Source organism: Neofelis nebulosa, chromosome 13 (genome assembly GCF_028018385.1).
Source record: "Neofelis nebulosa isolate mNeoNeb1 chromosome 13, mNeoNeb1.pri, whole genome shotgun sequence".
Classification (NCBI taxonomy): Eukaryota; Metazoa; Chordata; class Mammalia; order Carnivora; family Felidae; genus Neofelis; species Neofelis nebulosa.
This window is the reverse complement of record NC_080794.1, coordinates 30,728,955-30,737,307: the sequence shown is the minus strand read 5'-3', so window position 1 is coordinate 30,737,307 and position 8,353 is coordinate 30,728,955. Positions and strand designations below refer to the sequence as shown.

The 8,353-nt window shown below is 35.3% G+C and overlaps 1 long non-coding RNA gene across 1 annotated transcript in view; it reads left to right on the top strand.

Annotated features, from left to right (window-relative positions):
- The first annotated feature begins 2,210 nt into the window (after positions 1-2,210).
- The window catches only part of LOC131492376 (uncharacterized), a 31,157-nt gene continuing 25,014 nt past the window's right edge, over positions 2,211-8,353 (top strand). Inside the window, exons 1-2 of the long non-coding RNA XR_009252038.1 lie at positions 2,211-2,273; positions 2,475-2,541. This is a non-coding gene — a long non-coding RNA (uncharacterized LOC131492376). The remainder of the gene's footprint in view (positions 2,274-2,474; positions 2,542-8,353) is intronic.

Sequence of the window (8,353 nt, the reverse complement as noted above, 5' to 3'; positions counted from 1 at the left end):
TGGAGTGGAAAAAAAATATTTGCAAACTATGTATCTGACAAGAAGTTAGTTTCCAAAATATGTAAAGAACTCTTACAACTCAATATAAAAAATAAATAAATAACATGATTGAACGTGAATTAAAAATCAAACTACCATATGATCCAGTAATCCAACTTCTGAGTATATATTCAGAAGAGTTCAAATCAAAATCTTGAAGACATATCTGTGCTCCCGTATTCATTGCAACATCTGTCACAACTGCTAAGATATGGACACAATCTAAGATTATGCTAGATTAATAACTTCAAGTGATCTGTTTTACAACATAATCTCTATAGCTAACAATACAGTATTGTGCACTCAGAATTTGTTAAGAGGATACATTTAACATTGTTTTAACATGCACACACGGGTGCACGCGCACACACACACACACACACACCACAAAAGCAAAGGGACACAAAGAAACTTTGGGAGGTGTTTGCTATGTCTATTACCTTCACTGCCCTGAAGGTATCACGGTTATTTGCTAACATGCAAACTCCTCAAATTGTATATGTTAAATATGTGTAATTCTTTATATATCAATCATGTCTCAATAAAACTGTTTTTTAATAAAGGAAAATAAAATAAATGCTGTAATTTAGGGGGGAAGGCAGAAATGGGAAGACTTCACTGTATTTTAGCTATCTCATAATTTTAACTAGTTAATCTCTGAGAATATTTACTATTAGGAGCAAAATTTAAACATAGAATTATTTTCTCAGATAAAGCATGCTGCCAAAAAGAAAAAATGAAAAAAAAAAAAAAGGTGTAATAAAACAGCCCTGATTCTAATACTTAAAGCAGTGGATTAACTTTGAGGACATTATGCTAAGTGAAATAAGCCTATCACAAACCATAAATGCTATATGGTTTCACTTATATATCTAGAGTTAGAGTAGTTAATAAAAACAGAAAATGGAATGGTGGCTGCCAAGGTTTGAATGGAAGGGGAAATGAGGAGTTATTGTTTAATGGGCATAGATTTTCAGTTTTGTGAGATAAAAAAATTCTGGAGACTGGTTGTATAACAAAGTGAATACACGTGACATGACTGAACTATGCCCTTAGAAATGGCTAAAAGGCACATGTTATACATATTTTACTAGAATTTAAACAAAAATTATTGTAGTTATTTTCTCTCATACTTCATTTCATATGAATTTTCGATAATTTCGATCTCTTCAGTCACAACGATCAATGTTGTTACCAGACCATGTAACATAGCTCCCAGAAACGAATCTTTATTCAGCTATCTTAAAAAGATGAAAAGCAATTGTGAGGACCTGTATTAAGTTATGCGTAGCAGAAACAAATTAAAATAAATCAGAGATTAGTACAATATATCTCTAAGTACTGTTTGTGAAGGATATTTTTTTTAACATTTATTTATTTTTGAGACAGAGAGAGACAGAGCATGAACGGGGGAGGGTCAGAGAGAGAGGGAGACACAGAATCTGAAACAGCCTCCAGGCTCTGAGCGGTCAGCACAGAGCCTGAGGCGGGGCTCGAACTCACAGACCGTGAGATCATAACCTGAGCCGAAGTTGGCCGCTTAACCGACTGAGCCACCCAGTCGCCCCTGTGAAGGATATTTTGACTAATAATCCCTTTATCAAAAGATGGGATTTGTTCAGGGTAAAAATAGAGTACATATATTATCATATAAAATAATATTACTATGGTCATTTGTTGTAGTATTATTTCATTTAATCAGCAACGTGGTAAGCAAGACGGAGGAACATTGTGAGCAACTTTTACTGGGTTATTCTGTGAGAATTACATATTTGCAAACTGTTTGGGAGGCACCGTAACAATAAAAAGTAAATGCCATTTTGCTCTCATTTTTTAGGGAGCCAAGAAAAAATGTGATGTATAAAACTCCCGATGATTAATTGTATAACTCCAGGATTCCAAAGAGCAAATTATCAGTGCCACTACCTAGTATTTTAAAGTTATGGCTTATCATTTTTATGCAAAAAAAAAAGATTTATAAAGTATCAAATTTGTAGAAGAAAGGATTCCAATAACTCAAAAGAGAAACATCATATGTGACAGAGACTACTTGTCACTAACCCATGATCTTTTCTCCTTCTTTAGTAAAAGAACCACAGTTTTATTCAACATCGTAGGTAATAAGCAAAAGGAATCTATTTCTGGGTTTCCTAGCAACCAGGTGAGACCATGTAAATAGGTTTGGAGCAATGCAGCTTAGGCTAATGTGTTACTTCAAGGAAACACCCATAAGAGTAAGCCGGCACCAATCCTTTACCACTTTGTTCTCTTTTCCTCCTGTCTGATAGCTGCTACACACTATCATATTGATTGGATAGTATTTAATGCTGAATTCAGTTTAAACAAAAGCCCATACTTTGCTTAAGTTGTGATTATTTGGGGTTGATCTGTCATATGTAGGTGAAACTAATCCTAACTGTACAAATTCATTGCAGGGTATAAGACCATGATCACTAAATGGAAATAGGACGAGTGGAAAGGAATCTTAACAGCAACAACAGAGTAAATTATGTTAGTAAAAGTTTTATTATAGATTTAACTACTATTTAATTTAGTTTTATATTTCTTGTCATATATTTATAGAATCTAATTGTTTTACAAAGTTTGCTGGCAATAGGGAAAAAAAAGAAGAAAAGGAAAGGGATTTTGCAATCCTTCTCCATTTCCTGCTCCATAGAGACAACAATCTTTAAGTTTTTTCAAGCAAAATCTTTTATTTTTTATTGAAATTTACCTAAATTATATGCATATATACTCTCTCTTTCCTTCCTTCCTTCCTTCCTTCCTTCCTTCCTTCCTTCCTTCCGTTCTTTTGTTCTTTCTTTCTTTGTCTCTTCTATATCTCTCTTCTTTGGTTAGGTCTGATCTTTTGACCTTCTATTTTAGAAGATGAGAATCTAGCTCTCCTTCGCTGTCCCGTTCCAAAAACTACACAAACACATTTCATCCACCTAATATACTTGTATATTAAATTCAGTAGACCAATATTCAATGTGCATATTAATATAGCTATGTCAACACTAGTCACATCCAAAACATGTAGTAAGGCATTACACTTAATTACTTTTCCTTTTATCTACATTTTGTTTTGCCTAGATATAGTAATTTTCTTCTTTTATACATATACTTTATTTTCCATGTACTAGCATCAATTCTCCACTAACGTCTTCTCAGTGTTATAAAACTTCTTTTAAAATTGTCAAGCTCTTCCTCTTCAATCAATTCCATGTTTTCTGACGAAATCTCCAGTGGAGTTTCCTGACTTGCTTCAATCTGGCGAGGTTTCTCTGGAGGCAGGCTGATGAATTATACCCTGGGCGCCATTATATATGTGTGTGTGTGTGTGTGTGTGTGTGTGTGCGTGAACTCACCCCTTTGTAGTGTTGGAGTCTAGTTCCCGAAATGTTTGAGTCTCCCTGTCTGGGTTATTGCAACTTTTTATAAGGAATATTCATTTTCTTCCTGAGAAAGGTGCATATGAGGTAAAATTGTTGAGATCTTACATGTCTACAAATTATCTGTCTTGTATCTCTTGTTTAATTGACTTTGTAAAATTGGGTAAAACATTTTAATTAGAAATGAATTTCCCTTAAAATTTTGAAAGCATTTTAATTGACTTCTGCTTTCTACTTTTGATGTTAAGAATTTTTTTTTAATGTTTATTTATTTTGAGAGAGAGAGAAAAGAGAGAGAGCAGAGGAGGGACAAAGAGAGAGGGAGAAAGAGAATCCCAAGCAGGCTCTGTGCTGTCAGCTCAGAGTCTGATGTAGGGCTCAATCTCACAAACCATGAGATCATAACCTGAACCAAAATCAAGATCCAGTGTCTCAACCCACTGAGCCATCCCGACACCCCTTGCTGTTGAGAACGCTATGCTTTTCTTTTTAATGAACATTTCGCTTTCCTTTTTCAGAAATTTTAGGTAGTTCTTTCTCCAGGGTTTTGAAATTTTATAAATCAATGCCTTGTTGTAAGTCTATATTAATCCATTTTGCAGGACATTGAAATGGAGCCTATCAACTTGGAAATTGTTCTTTTGTGGGTAATTTCCTTCAGTTCATGGTTGGATACTATCTATATCTCATCACTCTTTCTAGCAGATTATTTAGAAGCTGAGTCTCCCCTACAGGTCTTTCATTTTTTAAATTATCTTTCTCTTCTGTTTCCTGTCCCTAATCATATTTTGATCTCAAGAATGTACCTTCACCTTTCTCTTTAATATTCAGTTTTACTTTCTGCCCTCATGTATTTAATTTTCAAGAGCTTCTTTATTGTTACCAGAAGGGTCCTTATTTTTACTAAACTCATGTTATAATTTCTTGGATTCAACACCTTCTTTATCTTTCTGGTGATAGTAGTGATGATGTATTTAAATTTTCTTTTCTTCCTCTAAAGTCTTTTTCTTTCACTGATGTTTTTTCTCTTCATTTTGCTCTCTGACTTATTTTTGGACACTTCTCTCAACTCAGTAACCATTGGCTATTCATTCACATTTCAGTTTGAATAGGGTCCTTTTACACTTACAAATTAACATTTTAACAGGATCTGATTGGTTGATTTCATTAAGAAACCCTCAATATCACTATTTTTTTTAAAGGATTGCTCAGGTTCCAAAAAGAGATTTCTCTAATCTTTTGCTTGGGGAGAAGGTGGAAAAAAGGTATGCATTTGGGATCCTAGTAAGGGAATAAACTTATCTACTTTTAACAATTATTATTAACATCTTAGTTAAACATATTCTTACATCACTCTAAGGTCAAGAAGGACTAGGGTTTGCCTTAGAGAGCCCGGTAAAGATTGCATTGTGAGATACCTAAGCTTGGAAGGAACCATTCCTACTCAGCTCAACTACAGATTTTAAAACTTTACAGATATGCCAAGGATATTTCTTCAGAGAAACTTATGTCCAGATACGAGAGATATCACATATATTGGTGATTCTGAAATCACAGATATTTAAGATTAATATTACAAAGTCATTAGTTTAGACAACATGAGAAAATACCAATTCATAAAAAGATCAAGAATAAATTCAGGATTTAATACAGATGAAATGGGGACATGAGGTCTGATTTGGGGCAAGTGGTGCAAACATTTAAGTGCTAGCCTTTCGGGGTGCCTGGGTGGCTCAGTCGGTTAAGCGGCCGGCTTCGGCTCGGGTCATGATCTCACGGTCCGTCAGTTCGAGCCCCGCATCGGGCTCTGTGCTGACAGCTCAGAGCCTGGAGCCTGCTTCAGATTCTGTTTCTCCCTCTCTCTCTGACCCTCCCCCATTCATGCTCTCTCTCTGTCTCAAAAATAAATAAACATTAAAAAAAATTAAAAAATAAATAAATAAATAAATAAAGTGCTAGCCTTTCTTCCACCAGGTTCAACCACTGGTAAGACAGAGAGTAACATTCCCAGAGATTTTCTGACTCCCCTATTTGCCTTCTATATAAGTAATTTATCTTCAAAGCAGAATTAAAAGTACTTGTATGGATGAAAGGACATTTCAGGTTAATCATCCAATTATATGAAGTGCATTTTTGGCCTCTATCTATACACCATGTTTTCTTGATTCTAAAACACACTTAATTTGAAAGGACACTATCGATTTAATAACAGTGTTTACCTAAAAACAACGTCTACCACCTTAAATGTGCATGCTGATTGAAAGATCTAGTTCGATTTCAGAAACTAAAATAAGAAAACATAGATACGTTACCCTTGAGAAACACAGAACAAAGCTTCCATTTCTCTGTACTTGCAATTCAAGCGTATCTTCAAATAGAAATAGCGTATATGATTTCATCTCCATAAATAGCACTGTAAACATTGCCTCCAAGAAAAGAAAGGACACTGTCAAGTCCTTCTCATACAGTTGGCCTGTTTGAGTAAAAAGTGCAGGGTCTTTTGCTTGTCTAAGAACTAAAAATAAACTAGTGAGGTAATTTAAAGACTCTTTTTTTCTGAGAAATACAAATGTTATTTTATTTTCTCAAAATTGGAGAATATATAAATATATTTGTCTAGTGGTCGTCTTAAATATCAGTGAATTTTTCTCCAGTTATCTGTATAATTACTTGGAAGTTTGATGTTTCAAATATGGCACTGAGTGCAGGAACTCAACAAAGACTTGCGCCAGCTGGTAGAGTCTAATGCAAGGTCAGCCTTGTGCACTAATCAACAAGATCAGGGTCATGAAGTGGGTAGGGGGACAGATAAAATTTTTCACAGCTTTGAAACATCACATATAGGTGGATACGTACATGTAGCTGGAAAGAAATACCTGCCTTGGATTTGAGTATCTGTCACAGGAAGCACTCTGGATGGGGGTGGGGGGGGGGAGGAAATTTCTGGATATTATTGTTTTCATCACTATTCTTGGTTTTGTCTTTTCTATTATACAGTAATTAATATGGCAGCCATAGCCCCATTTTTAATGACTATTTTAGAAATATGAAAGCTTTAGCCATATGCCAAACCTTAGTCTATTATGGAAGAAAATTAGATTTTTTTTTTGAAAAACGTCAGTTCTGTTGCTTTAATTAAGAAATTTACATGGGGCATTTTATTTGGTTTTATCTTGATTTTTCTTAAAAGAGAGAGACCGTGTAAACCTAGGAGGCATATAACATATTTTCCGTTTTTAGACTCCATGCTTTAGGAACCCTATCCATTAATTACACAGTAGAGTAATCAAGAGAAAATGGAATAGCTGTACCTGATCAACATGACTTGCTTGGGTGTGTTGTTCATTCTCTGGTTTTCATTGTTCAAGCCCGGAGTCAGTCAGTTGTTAGCAATTCATACATATCTTCAAAGGCAATGCTGAACAAGAAAGAAGTAATATCGCTCTCTGTATCTCATTGCAATTACATTTCTTATATGCAGCCCGTCCACAGGATGGAGTAATTACAAGATAACATGTCATTTCATAGCCAACTATATCTATTTTTGCATAAATCCATTATATCTTTTTTATTATAAGAATTAGATATGCAAACAATTCATTTCTTGCAGAAACCAGTGCAACTGCTTTTCCCATCCACTCAGTGCTAGACTAGAAGCTATTTCAAGAGCAGACAGATGCTGGAATAGAGAATATAGAGTTCATAGCATCAGCCCCCATAACATCTGGTACTTTCAAGAGTGTTTTTTATACATTACTATTTTTTTCCTACTATATTTTTTCTCATCATTTATTTTCGAACTCACCCCATCATTCATCTCCCTCTCATCCTTTTTGATATATTTTCCTTTAATTCAAGTATGCATCATTTGTTCATTCACTCGCCGGCTATTTATTTCCTACCTATTCTGTACAAGGCTTTGCTTTAGACTGTCGATACCACAGATAAAATCCCTGCCCTCATATACTTACTGTGCATTCTGGTGGGTGGACAAAGACAACTTTTAAAAAGAAGTTACAAGCATGATTACAATTAAGGAAGGAGAAAGATGTGGGGCTTGAATGTTACCCTCCTCTCTCCCTGGGCTGGTGCCAAAATGTTGTGTAGAGCTGTATGTAAATGAGATTTCAACATTTTCCTCCGCTGACAGCTAGAGGGAACTCTTGGGGCTTCCAGTGGGGGTCAGAAGGAAATACATTAGAAGTGTAACCCACCTGTTCTTAAGCCTCACCTGTGACTTCAGGATGTATGGGGGCTTCATCTCCCAAGGATCCTTGGTACTTGATGGAGGTGTTTGGTAATGCTCAACTTTAGAGATACGTGGGCAAATAGAAAATGTCCATGTTGTCTATTGAATGTGTCCCATTATTGAGCCTTCAGTCTCTAATAGAGACAATAGCAACAACAACAACAAAAACAAAAACAGTTGAGCAAAGAGTATGACTACGACATAATTCCACTTTCTTAGACACCACTGCTGTGATTTTGCAACCAGACTCCATACAGCACCCAGATCTGCCACAAATATTGTGACTCCCATTGAATCAGTTGTATCCTGAAAGATAAGCAGCAGAGAAACTTGTATTACAGATGAGACCACGTGTAGAGCCTTCTTTTGTTAGGCTCCACTCAGGCACTCAGGTTACTGATAATAAGTAATAGCCACTAAAGTGATATGTTGAAATCCAAAGAGGCCTCTAAAGATGATGTCTCCACATCATTAGCAGATACAACATATTACAACCTCCGTTTTGCTTTGGGTGAGAAATATTTAGCACTCAGATAAATTTTAGAATTCTAAGACAATAGTCTTCAGAATCTGAAAATTTACTTCTGATTTTATGGTATGCATCTGGTACCTAAATTCCTACCTTGATAAGAAGTTTCAATTGAACTTCTAGCTAATTAATATGATCAAT